At 36.3% G+C, this 15,989-nt stretch overlaps 1 long non-coding RNA gene across 1 annotated transcript in view; it reads left to right on the plus strand.

Moving 5' to 3' along the window:
- LOC134798134 (uncharacterized) overlaps positions 1–15,989 on the plus strand; it is a 172,773-nt gene that overhangs the window by 61,167 nt on the left and 95,617 nt on the right. The window lies entirely within an intron of this gene.

Raw genomic sequence — 15,989 nt, forward strand, 5'->3', positions numbered from 1 at the left:
ACAGACCTAAACATAAGAACATATTATATTTTCCGTATCATTGTAGGATAGGGTCACAAACCATTTTTTGAGTTTAGATTTAACATTTGATAAGGTACATGTTTTTAGATCGATAATTTTGCAAACAGAGTTATATATAAATGGGTGCATATGGGAAGCAGACCTCTTGGCGTGAGATGTATGGACAGCAGGTACCGGGACTCTGTATATACGTCTGCTCATTATGAGGTCTCTTATCGGTAAATTTGTAATACTTTTATGAACTCTACATACTGCGCTGAAAATAAATAATTGTCTGACTCTGAGGATGCCCGTTTCATTATACAGCAAGTCGGTAGGAAATCTAAAAGGTTTTCTTAGCATGACTTTGATGACAGCACGCTGCGCACGCTCTAGTTCGAGGAGTGCCGTCTTACTGCTAATGTTCCCTTTAATCGGGAATATTAGCAGTCGCATCACTATTGGATCCCGCGATTGCTGCATTTGTTTTCGCTTGACACACAAAGAGTCCAGCTTTAACTGAAAATGACAACAGTACAAAGGCTCCAGCGGACATATTTGCATTTAATATTCGGAAACATTTTCACGTTTTATGTCTGTATAGTACGAGTAAGTAAATAAAAACTTTTTACAAAAAAAAGCAAACCGAATTCAAAAAGGATGAAATAAAATATTATCCTTTTTGAAGTCTATGCGTTACCAACTGATATGTTTGAAGTCGGTGCCAAGCCAAATTTTGAAGCATACCATGATTTTGGTGCGATTCGATAAGGATGTACCTACGTTGGATTGCCTTACACGACGACAATGAACGTACTTTCTGTAGGTACAGTCGACGTTAAAAATATGTATACACTTTTCGCCTTATTACAAAGGAGTAAGGTGCAAAAGTGTAAATATATCTTTGACGTCGATTGTATCTAAGAACACACGATCAAACCTTCTTGGCGCAGTCTGTACCATGTTTGTCGGCACATTAGTGGAAATCCAATGCATTTTTTTTTTCGTCGGTTTTTTTAAAGAGCATTTCTTACTAATGCTCGAACAGTCTATAGCACGCAAGTGTGAGATTGGGACTGAGTAATTTCCCGTCCCTTATCCAGAGGACTACATTTCAAAATATAAAACAATTTAAGAAATTTACCTTCTTGCCAAATTTCACCTAAAGCGGTTCAGTTGTTTAGCCATGAAAAGGCGACAAAGAGGCAGACAAAATTACTTACACATTTGTAATAGTTATTAGTGCAGTTCTAATGGGATTTATAGCTATAAAGCTGATTATTTCGACTGGTATTGTTACTACTTGGCTTGGCACCGACTTCAAACATATCAGTTGGTAACGCATAGACTTCAAAAAGGATAATATTTTATTTCATCCTTTTTGAAGTCGGTTTGCTTTTTTTTGTAAAAAGTTTTTATTTTTCCATTTTTAGTTTTAACGCATTGTTAAGAGCGCGACGCATGAATGAAAAACAAGATCATGTTTAACACTAAATTCGTGTACCTATTACTTTAATAAATATGTATGTAATCAGGAATTTTCTCGAGTCCGTCTGGGAAATTATAATTCCTGTCACTACTACACTAAATCCATCCTCCGCCCCGCCACTGGCCCAATCCCTCAACGCCCCGATCACTCAACCTCACAGCGCATCAACCCCTGATCCAGGAACCCCTCGACCCTGAACCAGGAATTGTCTCGAGTCCGTCTGGGAAATTATAATTCCTGTCAACTAAATCCATCCGCCCGCCCCGCCACTGACCCAATCCCTCAGCCCCCCGATCACTCAACCTCACAGCACATCAACCCCTGATCCAGGAACCCCTCGATCCTGAACCAGCAACCCTTCAACCGCCATTCCCCGACCCGTTAATCTCTGACCCCTTAACTCCTAACCCTAACCCCCGATCAGTAGCCTTACCAGCTTACCACGAGTTTGACATTGATATATTCGCTAGCATGTGTGTAACTTACTTCCTATGCATCTCGCTCGTACTAACCTTAGTGTGAGCGAGATGCATAAAAAGTTACATTTAGATGCATAAGACGTTAGCGAATATGTCAATGTCAAACTCGTGGTAAGGCTACAGTTGCAGTACATCAAATTGGTGGTTTTCGGAAGCAAATGCTCGAGTTACTTTAGAAAACCCCGAAATCACTTTACACGTGCCTTTAAAAATTGAGGAGTTCCCTCAATTCCTCATGGATTCCATCATCAGACCAGAACCAAAAATAATACGGAAACACCTTGGAGGTAACTTCTTCCAAACAAAAAAATAATTACTCAAATCGGATCACAGGTGCCAGAGTAATCGCTGAACATATTTACATTTAAAGAAATCATCATCATTATCATCAAAATAATCATCATCATCAGGTCTACTTCATCAAATTAGTGGTTTTCGAGAGAAAATGCTCGAGTTGCTTAAGAAAACGCCCAATACACCATGCATGTGCCTTTAAAAATTGAGGAGTTCCCTCAATTCCTCATGGATCCCATCATCAGAACAGAACCAAATTAAAATGGGACCAACTCAGAGGTAGCTCCTTTCAAACAAAAAAAGAATTACTCAAATCGGACTACGGATGTCGGAGTAATCGGTGAACGTACATAGAAAAAAAAAAAAAATAGCCACAACCGAATACAGAACCTCCTCCTTCTATGAAATTGAAGTCGGTTAATAAAATATATTGGCATCTGCTTTTTGACGTGATAACGTCTTATAAATCGATGAACACCGGTAGCATGTACGAAAACGTGTCACGTTGTGGACAGATCTCCATGGTAACGTTGTGGATAAATCTCCATGGTAACGTTTTCTTATGACGTTATCACGCTAAATTATCGTCCGTAAACCGACTTTACAGACAACCATATTTTTTAATAACAAAGTTCCGTGAGACTTAGGGCCGGTACAGACGGACTGCAATTGTATGGGAACTGCACGCCGACGTTGCAGTTGGCGTGCATTCGGCGTGCAGTTCCCATACAAATTACAGTCGGGTTGCAGTCAGTCTGTATCGGCCATTACAACCCAATTCGAACGTGCACCTAACATCAAACCGATATACGAATCATATTAGAGCCAACTGATATGATTCCAATATGATTAAAATATCGGTTTGATGTCAGGTGCACATTCGAATTGACCTGACAGACATATTGAATAAGACATATTGATATTGCAGTTTGGCAGAAGAAAAAAAATCTGTATAATAGGGTTTATTTCATCTGAATAAATGATTTTTTTTTTATTTTTTTTTTTTTTTTTAAGATCATATCCGTAACATGTTATTGTATCTGAATCGGCCTGCCGCTCTAGGCCGGAGCACGCGTGGCTCACTCCGCGATATCGTCGCTTTGCTACAGGTAGCTAAAAGTACATCCGTTCCACACCAATTTTGGCGGCTAGCCGTAAGCCGCGCGTGGCGCTGTCACCACCTAGCGGCCATATCTGTCCTGATCGTAACAGACGCGTTTTGTTAGAGAGTGAGTCTTCTGTACCTAGTACTATTATTTATTCTGTGACCGGAGTTAGATCTAGTTTAAAGTATACCGTTTGAGGAAACCTTGGATCCGCTAAAAATGAGTCAGACGAGATTGTACACAAAATTATTAAGATAATAAGCGGATACGTATATTTTGGTCACGAACCAATTGACAATGATCGGTACTGCGCGCCGCTAGGGAGGGGAAAGGATTGGAAAAATGTAACAGTGTATCGATAAAAAAAAACACTTATAATCACAGTTCCTAAAAAGGTCAAAGGTTGGGACTTGGGTCCTCCTATTATTAGGCACAAAAATGACTGTATCAGGATACTCCTGCATATTATTGTTTTTCTAACAGTCGAAAAAATTATGAATTTATGGTAAAATACGTAAAAATCTAAAATATAAATAAAACTATAATTTAGGGAAAACAAAATGAAATACTTCTTACTTAAGAAAAACAGCACTCATATTATTATACAGGTAATGAAAATTGTTTTCGGTAATTAATATGTACCTATGTGTACTAGGTACACATAACTAGAATAACTTCTACTTACTTGACGGCGCATTTTTATTCATGCGAATTAAATACGTTTTTCCATAATGTCTATTTAGATGTATGTAAACAAATTAATTTTAATATACCTAAAGTAATTTACGAGTAGAATAAAATATCATCGTTACCCACTCAAATCACTTCACATTTTTATAAAAAAGTTGTCGATTGCTAACAAACAGACCGCCCTAAATACAGTAAGCAAATAATGAACACCATCTCCACTTTAACATCTCTAAGAACTAAACTTTTTTTACACAGTTCACCATGTAATATGGCATTGTATAAAGTTATAAACCCTTACAAGCTTTCTATATATCCCTGTTTAACATATATTTTAAATTTATCGATAGTTTCCACATCCCTACCCGCGACTAACCTTTACTCGGCTGTGTTTTGCTTTTGCAAGTTTAATCATGCGCCGTGAGCTCGTGACGCAACGTTTCGCAACCTTAATCATTATTTTATCTTACAAATTGTATTCATGTTGGTTTGTCGACGTCGATAGGCTGGTATCGACAACGATTACGAACGATGAACGATTTATCGTCGCGTGTGACATCACCATTTTGTTAGTGTTTTTGGGTATCGGTTTTATGTTTGACAACTAATTGTGGTACTGTATGAGTTCTTTGTAGGTTTGGTATTATTAAATCAGTTTATGATATAAAAAAAGAAAATTCAATGGATTCCACTTTTACTACCTACAGGGAAATCACTCACACCTTATATAAAACAAAGTCCCTGCCGCTTCTGTCTGTTTTTGTGTATGTATGTTCGCGATAAACTCAAAAACTATTTACTGAACGAATTTTCATGCGGTTTTCACCTATCAATAGAGTGATTCTTGAGGAAGGTTTAAGTGTAAAATTTGTTAAGGTTTTGCGTAACCCGTGCGAAGCCAGGGCGTGTCGCTAGTAAGATATAAACTTACCAAACCTTTATTTTTATTTGTGTATTTTATATGCAGTTTATCAAGTTATTCAGTTGTTTCGGATAATTCTAATAAAATATCTTTTCTTTTCTCTTTGCATAATTTTTAAAGCATCAAGTCCGTCCGCTATTTGTACATTTTTATTGTATTTTGTGTAATAAAGTTTAAATAAATAAATAAGTATACTTTAGCGGGCTAATCAATGGGTAGTATTGGATAACCTATACATTTGTAGCGCACCCGCCGGGCTAGCACATGATTGGCGCGACGCGCGATAGTATTTCGCGGCGAGGTAGACTATGCGTCCCTCTTTTATTAACATAGTTATAAAAAGACGGGTAGTCTATCTCGCCGCGAGATACTATCGCGCTAATCACGTGCTAGGTCTACAGGGGCAAACCGACAATCGTTTGCAGAAAACGAAACGCTATGTCTCTCTATCACTCTTCCATATTAGTGCGATAGTAAATAGCGTTTCGTTTCTCCGCGAACGATTGTAACCTTAGCTAGGCCCCCATGACTGTTAACGTCTTACGAAACGTTTATTTCCAGCCTCATGATCTATGAGCATTCATCATTAGCAGTAATAATTAACAATTACAACACATTTATTGTTCAGAGCAATAATATAAATGTTCCCTTTGCGTAGTCATCTGGAAATATGAGTTATAGATGTACATAATTGGTATAATAACGCGGCACAGATACATAATAAGTAAGGTTATAATGTTTTATATTGATTATTTAGTAGTTTGCACTCATTTTACGACCGACATTTCGACGACCGGTCTGGCCTAGTGGGTAGTGACCCTGCCTATGAAGCCGATGGTCCCGGGTTCGAATCCTGGTAAGGGCATTTATTTGTATGATGATACAGATATTTGTTCCTGACTCATGGTTGTTTTCTATGTATTTAAGTATTTATATATTATATATATCGTTGTCTGAGTACCCACAACACAAGCTTTCTTGAGCTTACCGTGGGGCTTAGTCAATTTGTGTAAAAATTTAATGTCCTTAATAATGTCCTTAATAATATTTTACGATGTATACAGGTGAGTAATCGATAAAATATGAAAATTTTTAAAGGATTTTCTCTTAATTTTTTTAAGTAGGTACCTACTTAGAAAATAGTGCCTATAATTAGAGATGCCACGAACATTCGGCAACTATTCGGTATTCGGCCTATTCGGCCACTATGCCGAATATTCGGTATTAGGCCGAATATTGCTTACTATTCGGCCGAATACCGAATGTCTGTTGCGCCTACCTAAAAAGAAAAATTACACAAAAAAAAAAAAAAAAAAAAATATACGCGTCGACTTGAGAACCTCCTCCGTGTTTTTTTTTCGTCGGTTGAAGAACCTCCTCCGTGTTTTTTTTTTTCGTCGGTTGAAAAATAACCATAAGCTAGGTATATTTAATATTTAAAATGTATTCTTGGAAAGTAGCTAAATACGAAGGCACGTTTTTGAGCATTTGTTGATTACAAAATATTTTATATTTACCATGGGCCTGATTTGATTGTCTCAACAACTACTCTCAACATAAAAATATAAATCTTATAGCAAACGTTGTGCTTTGTTGGCGAACAGTTTTCACAATAATTGTGACTCAAAATGTTCGCATGTCATGCCGAATATTCGGTCGCCGAATATTCGGTATTCGGCCGAGAGATGGGCCGAATATTCGGTATTCGGCCAAATTCACTATTCGGGGCATCTCTACCTATAATACATGCAATCTGCATTTGGTGAAACATGTAAGTAGGTTTTTAACATAAAATAATGTTACGAATATCTTTTTTTTTACATTTTGAAAGAGATGGCCTATCTCTTTCAAAATGTAAAAAGAAAGATATTTGTAACGTTATTTTATATTAAACACCTACTTACACCTATCAGACAGTAGAGTAATTACAAAAAATATATATTACTTAGGGCATACTGAAAATACCTGGAACTGGCCACCTAGAAAAAATAAGTGGTCTCATATATCAGACTCCAGAAACTTTCAGTATTGCGCACGTATTGAGTTATTAAAAAAAATAATAATAAAAAAAGCCATTTATTCCTTAATATCGCTATAATAAAAAGAGAGTTAGGTACTGGATACGAATAATCACAATTTACCTAATATTATACCTACTCATAGAGTTCGACCAGGAAAAGTCTGCAACGATTTTGATAGCACACGCAGTGCAAGTGTTATACGTCATAATTTCATAGAAGTTTGATGAAATTGTCTTAGATTTTACGCATCTTACTCAATCAATGTATCTGTGTAACTACTAAGAATACATACTTAGGTCATACTGAAAATTCCTGGAACTGGCCACTTAAGTCACAAAATAAGTCGTCTCATATATCAGAATCCAGAAACTTTCAGTATGGCTTAATACATTTAAAAAGCTCTTACATGCAATTCCTACATAGGCCGTTTTAGCCACGGACCCCGCGCGAACCTCGACCGAGTTCAAGGCACCGTGCTAAGGTCTTGTTTTATTTGCGATCTGTTTTTAAAAGACCCAACGCATCCCTGATCCGACGCTCACAGATCATGGGCGCAGTGGAGCTGGTAAAAACAGTAAGGCAACAAGTTAATTTATTGAAAATAAAAATATTATAGGCAATGGATGCCTAGAATTTTCAGATACTTACCTAACAAAAGAAACATGATAATCATAAGAAAATTTTCATTCTTTAACATAATATGTGTGGTTTTTAAGCAAAAGGTACCACATTGTCGCTTTCTATAAGGACTCTGACAGGTTAATCGTATAAAGATATAAGCTATACTCTTTCGCTATTACCTTTTAGACCATTTTGTGTTTTTGTGGAACAACACCTAATTATGGATTTCGGTTTTATGGAACCGCCATCAGGCAATCAGTCGGGCCATATAAAACCAAAACCCGCTGCAGCCTATTATGACTGGATAGCATAGATAGTTGATTGCTTTTTTTAATTTGTGTTGAAGTTTATAAGGATGACTCACGCTAGATCGGGCCGAGGCGTCCGACATGTCACTTTCTATGACGGCTGATCGGTGATCACGAGGTGCTTTCCATACAAAACGAGACTCCATATACCTATTTTTTCTTCATAATATGCTTGCAATGTGAACACTCATCTTTTTGGAAAAATACAAATAATATTTAATTTTAAAATCAAATTCTCTATCGATTGCGATTTTTTTACAGTAAAACAATCATCTCAATTTGAGACTAGTGTGCTTGAAGGCGATAAACACAGCTCAATCGATTGTATTAACAGGCAACAATTCTAAATGGTGATGTCTTATTAAGGTAAGTACGACTGTGTATTGCAACAGCAAAATAACTCGGGCATTACCCGTAAGAGCCAACTGCCCGATTCGATACGTCAAATATTACATCTAGATACGACAAGAATTAGATATGTCAGTGTCAAAAATGACGTTTTTGATCGAAGAAACGTCACCTTTGACACTGACATATCTAATCCGTATCGTTTCTAGACGAAATATTTGACGTAAGTATCTTAAAGTTTGAATCGGGCCGTAAGTCAAATATAGTTTGTCAAAGGACTGTTTCATTTCAATCATAGACAAAGAGAATCATACTATCATTGTCTTACACTAGTACTAGCACCCAAAAGAAAAGGATGAGTCTAGTTTTCCTGGTTCTTACTGACTGACAAATACAAATTGATTTGACCAACTATATGCAGTATAACCCGCAGCAAATCTAATCCACCTTGCCTTACTGCCTCCTGGCTGTGTACTGGCACAGCAAAGTGTACCTATTCAGAACGTCGAACCCCGGTCCTTGCCCTCACGAGCCGACAGGGAGTGCGACCGGCTGGATAGTTCACGGCGCAGGTATATAGCTAAATGTATGGCGATCAAAGTTTTTGCTTGAGTTAGGGCTCCGTAATCAGGGTACCATTATCGTATGGTGTTGTTATGTTTGTATGTATGTATATATATACTTTATTGTACATAGAAATAAAAACACGAGAAACACAGTTACAGAGAGAATTAAATACAACAAAGGCGAACTTATCCCTGTATGGGATCTCTTCCAGTTAACCTTTGAGGAAATGAGTAGGACATAAGTAACGATGAACCGTTTGTCCTTCTGCAACTTAGAGCAGAGATCGTTTTGTATGGTTTTATTATATAGGAGTCAAATGAGCAGACCAGGTGCCTGACGGTAAGCAAATGCCGTTGCCCATAGACACCTGTAACACCAGAGGGGTTGCAAGTAGTGATGTGCCGATGAGAACGTTCTCCTTTCTGAGAATTCCGTACCGAAAAAAATTCCGGAAAATTTCCAACTTTCTCGAGAAAGTTCTCTTATAAATAAGTTATGAACAATCATAATTTTTTAGAAATGGAATGATATAATTTACTTTTGTTAAGTTTATACCTTTTGCCTCAAACAACTTGGCAATTTTGTGTTGTTTTACTCCTGGGTTTTTTTTATCATTTTGTATTATTTTTTAAATTTCTATGAATCAGAGCATCCAGCGGATTTCGATTAAATTTGGCACGCAAATGTTTTATACCGCAATTCATCCCTTAAGGGGATTCAATAGGATATGTAATTTACAAAACTGAGTAGGAGAGGATGGAGGGAGTTTAACAACGACACTAGTAAAAAAAAAAACAACGAGTTGCACTCCGGGAGTGCCGGCAGAAATGAAAACTCAATGACATTGGAACAGTTTTTCGATCAGGTCCGTGTCCGTCTTACGTCTTACGAATATTACGGTCACGTGACCTGTCGCGAGTTTAACATTTTTTCACAAAAAGTGCACAGCGCCGCTAAAGAAGTTTTCACTTCAAAAAAACGAAACGTGAGCGCATCCAGCGGACTAAGGCCCTTTGCGCGATGGCCGATACGTCAGGCAATTTTAATTGGCTCGGCCTTTTCCACGACATCTGGCTGACGATTTGTGGACGGGCGTTTTTTTTTTTAATTGGGTTATTTGATTATGCTAATTTATGGTACCTGCTACCTGTGATATTTTTAATGCAAGAATTGGAAGAATTGGGCTTATTACTCAAATATCACTTTGATAAATAAATAATTATATATCTTTTCTGTTGATCACGATTATGGATTCGCGACTTGTTTCTAATATATCCGACCCCTTCTGTAAGTCTGTTATGTAGCCCTAGTGTAAATTTCATTCGATAACGTGACGTGACGTACGTGTTTGCGTTAAGTGTCATTTTGAATGGGATTTTGAGTTTCCAAAACGTCCCGCTTGGCGCGCTGTTAACAATTCCATACAAAAATAGACATAACGCTAACGCGAACGCTCGGCACGCTATTGAATGAAAACACAAGGGGGGTTCTGGATCTGATGAATCCATCAAGATTTTAAAAGATCACTCAATTCCTCATTTATCAGTAGTTCCACTTCACCAAATGGCAATGCCACCTTTTTTTAATGCAAATACTTGGATTGTTGATGAAAATAGAAAAAAAATATATCTATAGATGGTGAAGCAAATCTTGTCAGTAAAAAAAGGCGCGAAATTAAAATTTTCTATGAGACGATATCCCTTCGCGCCTACATTTTTCAAATTTGCCGCCTTTTTCTACTGACAAGATCTGCTTGACCAGCTATATCTATAAGATTTGACGAGGTCCCTGAATTCTTCATGAATATCACATAATCAGAACTGGATTTCGACAAAAAAGGGACCTACTTGGAAATACATATTTACTTTCAAACAAAAAAATATTTTACCAAATCGGTTCAGAAATTAAGGAGTTCTGACGTAACAAACATACAAAAGACGGTCGAATTGACAATTTCCTCCTTTTTGAAGTCGGTTGAAAAGAGGGAGCGTTATAACGTTCACTGCGGGATGGGGTCCATTAGATAGACCCCATGTAAAGTGTGCTTAGTTGCTAGTTGAGTGAATTGCAAAAAAATTGTACGTAATTAAGCGCAGTTAAGAAGCTTAACTTAATTGAGTCATTTGTGTTACGAAAATTAATTATGTAAATTGTATTGTATTGTACTTAATTCGTACACATATATGTCTATAGCACTTTCATGCATCTAACTTAAATAGAAATGGCTTAACTGTCGTAACACAATGGAATCAATTAACTTTAGACTAATTACAGGTGCTTAACTATGTACAATTTTTTTGCAATTCACTCAGTTACACTAATTGCCGCACCAAAGCACCGATGTGGCAAGGCCGCGCTGCTATAGGTCTTTATAGCCATCAACGGCGATGCGGGACCCCATAAACACACAAGCGCCGCAACAAACATCTACAACAGATGATGTGGCCAATGATGATGCATGCAGCGTGTTATTATTTAGGTTAGGCATTACATTAAATTTGTACATCGATTGATCGAAATGTATTAAAAGTACCACCTGTATTTACTACCTTTACCTATGTTATACAAATAAATATCTGATTCTGATTCTGATTTTGAAAGGTGTTGAAGTACCCACGCCATATGACTTCAGTACTTGTCGAACGACGCCAAGGATTATAGGAAAATCACAGCTTATCAAAAGTTTATATAATCTATATTAAGTGCCACTAGTTTTTGTTTGTCTTGCTCCGTGGCGGCAGGTGGCGAGTCGACTCGTCGCATGTACATGTTGTTCTGAAACGAAAAATATGATTTAATTTATTTTTAAGTTGTTTTGTTACTGAAAATCGTAACCTTTTGAAGTGTTACCGGAGAGTGTGACAATATAAAGTTAAAAAAATACTCATATTGGAAATTGTGATTTAGTAAGTAGCTTTGACAAGTTTAGTTGAATAACCTTCAGCACAACATTTTGAAGTTTGATTCTTATATGCTATATTTTCAAAAAAACGATGAGAGATCTGATTGTCTTAGTAAATTTTACCTTTCAAGTTATTTATTAATTATTTACAGCAGACTCTAAAATTAAATTACAGTGATTAATTCAATTGTAAATATGCCAACAACGTTTACAAGTATAAATCAGTTTTTGTTACACTTTCTTTTTACAATAAGTGATTGACTCATACAAAAGTACCCTTAACCTAACTAGTGCGTGTAAGCAGTAAAAATATGATTATTAGGTATACGATTATGCCTATTTACATAATGTTGCAATCAGAAATAGAGACAATTAATTATGTATTTATGCGGCCTTGTTTTCCTATTATGTAAATTACGTAATTATAGTAGTTACAAAAGTTAGGTTACTTTCTAACAATAAATGATTGGTATCACACTATTGAAATATCATACAGTAAATGACACTATTGAAAGACAATTTTTTTTTCTAAAATCTAAAATCAGTTGTCTAAAATCTCTATTTAAACTTGCATTTCTGGGCCCACCCTGTAGCAGCAATTACATTCGCCACGAGAGTTGCTCGAATGCAATTAGCTCTAACACTGAAATCGCATTATTGGTCGCAGAAAAAGGAGCAACCTGTATATTGAAAAGTTCGGTAAGTAAGTGCGCTTTTTGAAATTATGGTTCCGTTTCAATTGGAAAACCGTATCAAAAATACACAATTATATTTTCCAAATTAATTTAGAATCAAGCACATACGTCTGCGAACGATGTTATTAAGCTTAGAAACAAATTAAAGTGGAAGAATTCAGTTGGGTGGCACTTGAATCCACGACCACCGGATCGCTAGCCCGGTGTTCTTCCATCTGAGCTTGAGCACCAGACCTTACCTTACAGCGAATGTTTCCACCATATATGAGCCTTAGGGAGGCCCTAGCAACATCTATCGTTACGTAAGTGTTATACTTCTAATTCTACTTTTTCCACTTTTAATTTGTTTTTAAGCTTAATTATACTTTCCGTTTATGATATTAAAAAGTGTGATGTTGTTTGGTAGTTGCTTTTAGTAAAGTGATAGCTGGACATTACAAATAGCCAAGATGCATTGCCGGGTATACACTAAACAATAGTTAAACGCGTCAAAACTAATTCTTTATTAGCTGCACTCTTCCTTAGTTCACAGCATATAAAATACCTAAGCTATCAATATTATACTTTAATCAATATTAAAGAGCAAAAAACAAAAAACCGGACAAGTGCGAGTCGGACTCGCCCACCGAGGGTTCCGTACTTTTTAGTATTTGTTGTTATAGCGGCAACAAAAATACATCATCTGTGAAAATTTCAACTGTCTAGGTATCACGGTTCGTGAGATACAGTCTGGTGACAGATGGAAGGACGGACGGACGGATAGCGGAGTCTTAGTAATAGAGTCCCGTTTTACCCTTTGGGTACGGAACGTACACAGTCAGTAGGTACCCCTAGTGTACATTTTATTCGTGAAAGCGCGATGTGACGTACGCGTTTGCGTTAAGTGTCATTTTGTATGAGACAAAACGTCCAGCTTACGCGCTGTTCAAAATCCCATACAAAAATAGACATAACCCAAACGCGAACGCTCGTCACGTTAGGACGAAATTTACACTAGATGTCAGTTTACGTTGGAATTGGCCTGACAGTGTTACCAATTTGAAGTTCAACCGAAAATCCCCAAAAAATTTACTGAAACTTACGGGACATGTTTCGGAGAGCCTAGGTCTCCATTTTCAAGTATTGACAGTGCATGAGTGACTAGCGGTCACGACGGGCATGTCCCGCGAGTGACTAAAATCACGTGAATGAAACCGTAATATTAGCTTTATTTATTTATTTATTTAGAGATTTTATTCAGGCAACAAGGCCCATATTACAAATATCTTACAGACTAACATACATATGTATTTTATAAACTTAAAACTAAACACTATTTAGTCGACAGAACGGCGTGGCTCCGTTGCATCGGCTGCTCTTGTGTCGGATTCGGCAGTTTGCCCCGGAATTAGTAAAGATAAAGATCATTTATTTGCATTAAACATTACCAGTTACAAAGATGTTCATAATACATATGGTAGGTTTACATGTTTAACCTCATTTGGTATGCAAGTATAAGTGAATTTTTTGAGAGTAAAAGTTTTTGTTGTTAAGCCATTCATATAATTTCTTTTTAAATAAAATAATATTCATAGTGCGGAATTCGATAGGTATTTTGTTATAAACTTTTACACTATTAACCAGACAACTTTTTTCATGTTTTGCTAATCGAGAATGGGCATCAGGTAGTAGTCTGTCTGGGTCTCGACAAGAACGAGGATGACTGTCACATGCTGTTTTAAACATGGACTTGTACTTATGGACAAATATGCACATTTCATATACGTAGAGCCCTGGAAGAGGCAAAAGACCGAGTTTCTTAAATAGTAGTATGTTTATATGTTTATGTGTTGGTTATGTTAGTATGTTTCACGATAGTTTAAATTCGACTGAAACCCACGGATCCCTAAAACGGCCAAACTCCAGGGTTCAGCAAGCTTCTGTTCGAAACGTCATCCGAAACTTCTCGAGTGTTTTTCTTTAACCAAATGAAAAGTTTGCAGCTCGCGAGATGAAATATGGCCGTGTTTTTGCGGATAGAAAATTGGAGTCATCATTTATAGAGATAGTTTTTTCGTTGAAATGGGTGTTTTTAATGATTTTGTGATTTATGAAGAAGAAGGACGAAAATAATAGTTGACTTTCTAGATTTTATTGTCTTTTATAGTACCTTACAGCCTGGCAAAATAAGTAGAAATTAAAAAGTGGCAACACTGTAGTGTCGTGTCGTTCTCTTATATAAATTGATTTGAAAGGGACGGCACTACAGTGTTGCCACTTTTTAATTTCTACTTATTTTGCCAGGCTGTAAGGTACTATAAAAGACAATAAAATCTAGAAAGTCAACTATTATTTTCGTCCTTCTCTTTTTTGCCAGGCTGTACAGATATGAGGACCTAGTCACACTTGATATCGAAACCGCGCAAAAAGACATAATCGAAAAATATAATGTACCTACAGCGTTTGTTATATTAAATTTATTAGTGACTTTACAATAATATGTATGTTATAATAATTATTAATGTAATATGTATTTTATTTTAATATATTTTAATTTTTCCTATTTAATAGTAATATAAAAACAGTAAGTAGGTAAATATTCTGATATGTAATATTTCTTTTTTTTTTCTCGTTTTGTCGTGCGTGCGTGTAGATAACTGTATAGTTTCCGTTAGTTTTATAAAAGTTCTTTTTTGTTTAAATAAAAGGTCACAAAAGTATTAAAAATTAAAATGAGTCGATTTTCTTACTAATATACCTAATAAAGTATAGGTTTTTAATGAAGTAATTGTAAAGGATCAGTTGTACTACGGTATCTGCTTACACTTACGACAGTAGGTACGCTTTTTGTCTACAATGTAATTATATGACAACACCGCACATTTTATAAAATATTGACATTAGCTGCACTTCTCAAAGTCTCCGCTTATGACTTTTTTTATTCTTTCATATACGTACAGTATGAAATATGTAAGTATATATAAATACTCGTACGTGTTTCATATACGGTAGTCAAAAATCATGGGTTCAAACCTCGGTTGTGCCGCATAAAATAGAAAAGAATAAATTCAATTATAGAACTAAAAATTCGGTCACTATTCTTACCATACACAGACAAGAGGTTAATACTAGTAAGAGTCTACTCAACAATAAAAATTACTTCTATAAGGAACACAGTAAAACCAACTATATTCAAAGTCGGTCAAAACTGCACTCAAAAAGCATCCGATAGCGAAGCTTTTGAGCTTAAGACGTAAAGCTTTCTCACTTGCCCAAAGTTCAATTAGCTTATTCTGAAATTTGATTGCGAAGTTCTAGAACAAAAGTTTAAGAAGCTTAAAGCTGCTGAGAGTTTTATTCGATGGCCGTTTTATAGTCTAAGAGCTAAACGTACTTAGTCTTCTTAGAACCCGAAAAATGTGTACAAATTTTAGTGCAACGAAACCTCCCTGTCATTTGGGAGTTTTATTCGATGGTCGCTTCGTAGTTTAAGAGCTAGACTTCGACAAAAGGTGTACAAATTTTAGCGCAACGGAACCTCCCTGTTATTCTGCTATTAAAATTACGGATA

Source organism: Cydia splendana, chromosome 16 (assembly GCF_910591565.1).
Source record: "Cydia splendana chromosome 16, ilCydSple1.2, whole genome shotgun sequence".
Taxonomy (NCBI): domain Eukaryota; kingdom Metazoa; phylum Arthropoda; class Insecta; order Lepidoptera; family Tortricidae; genus Cydia; species Cydia splendana.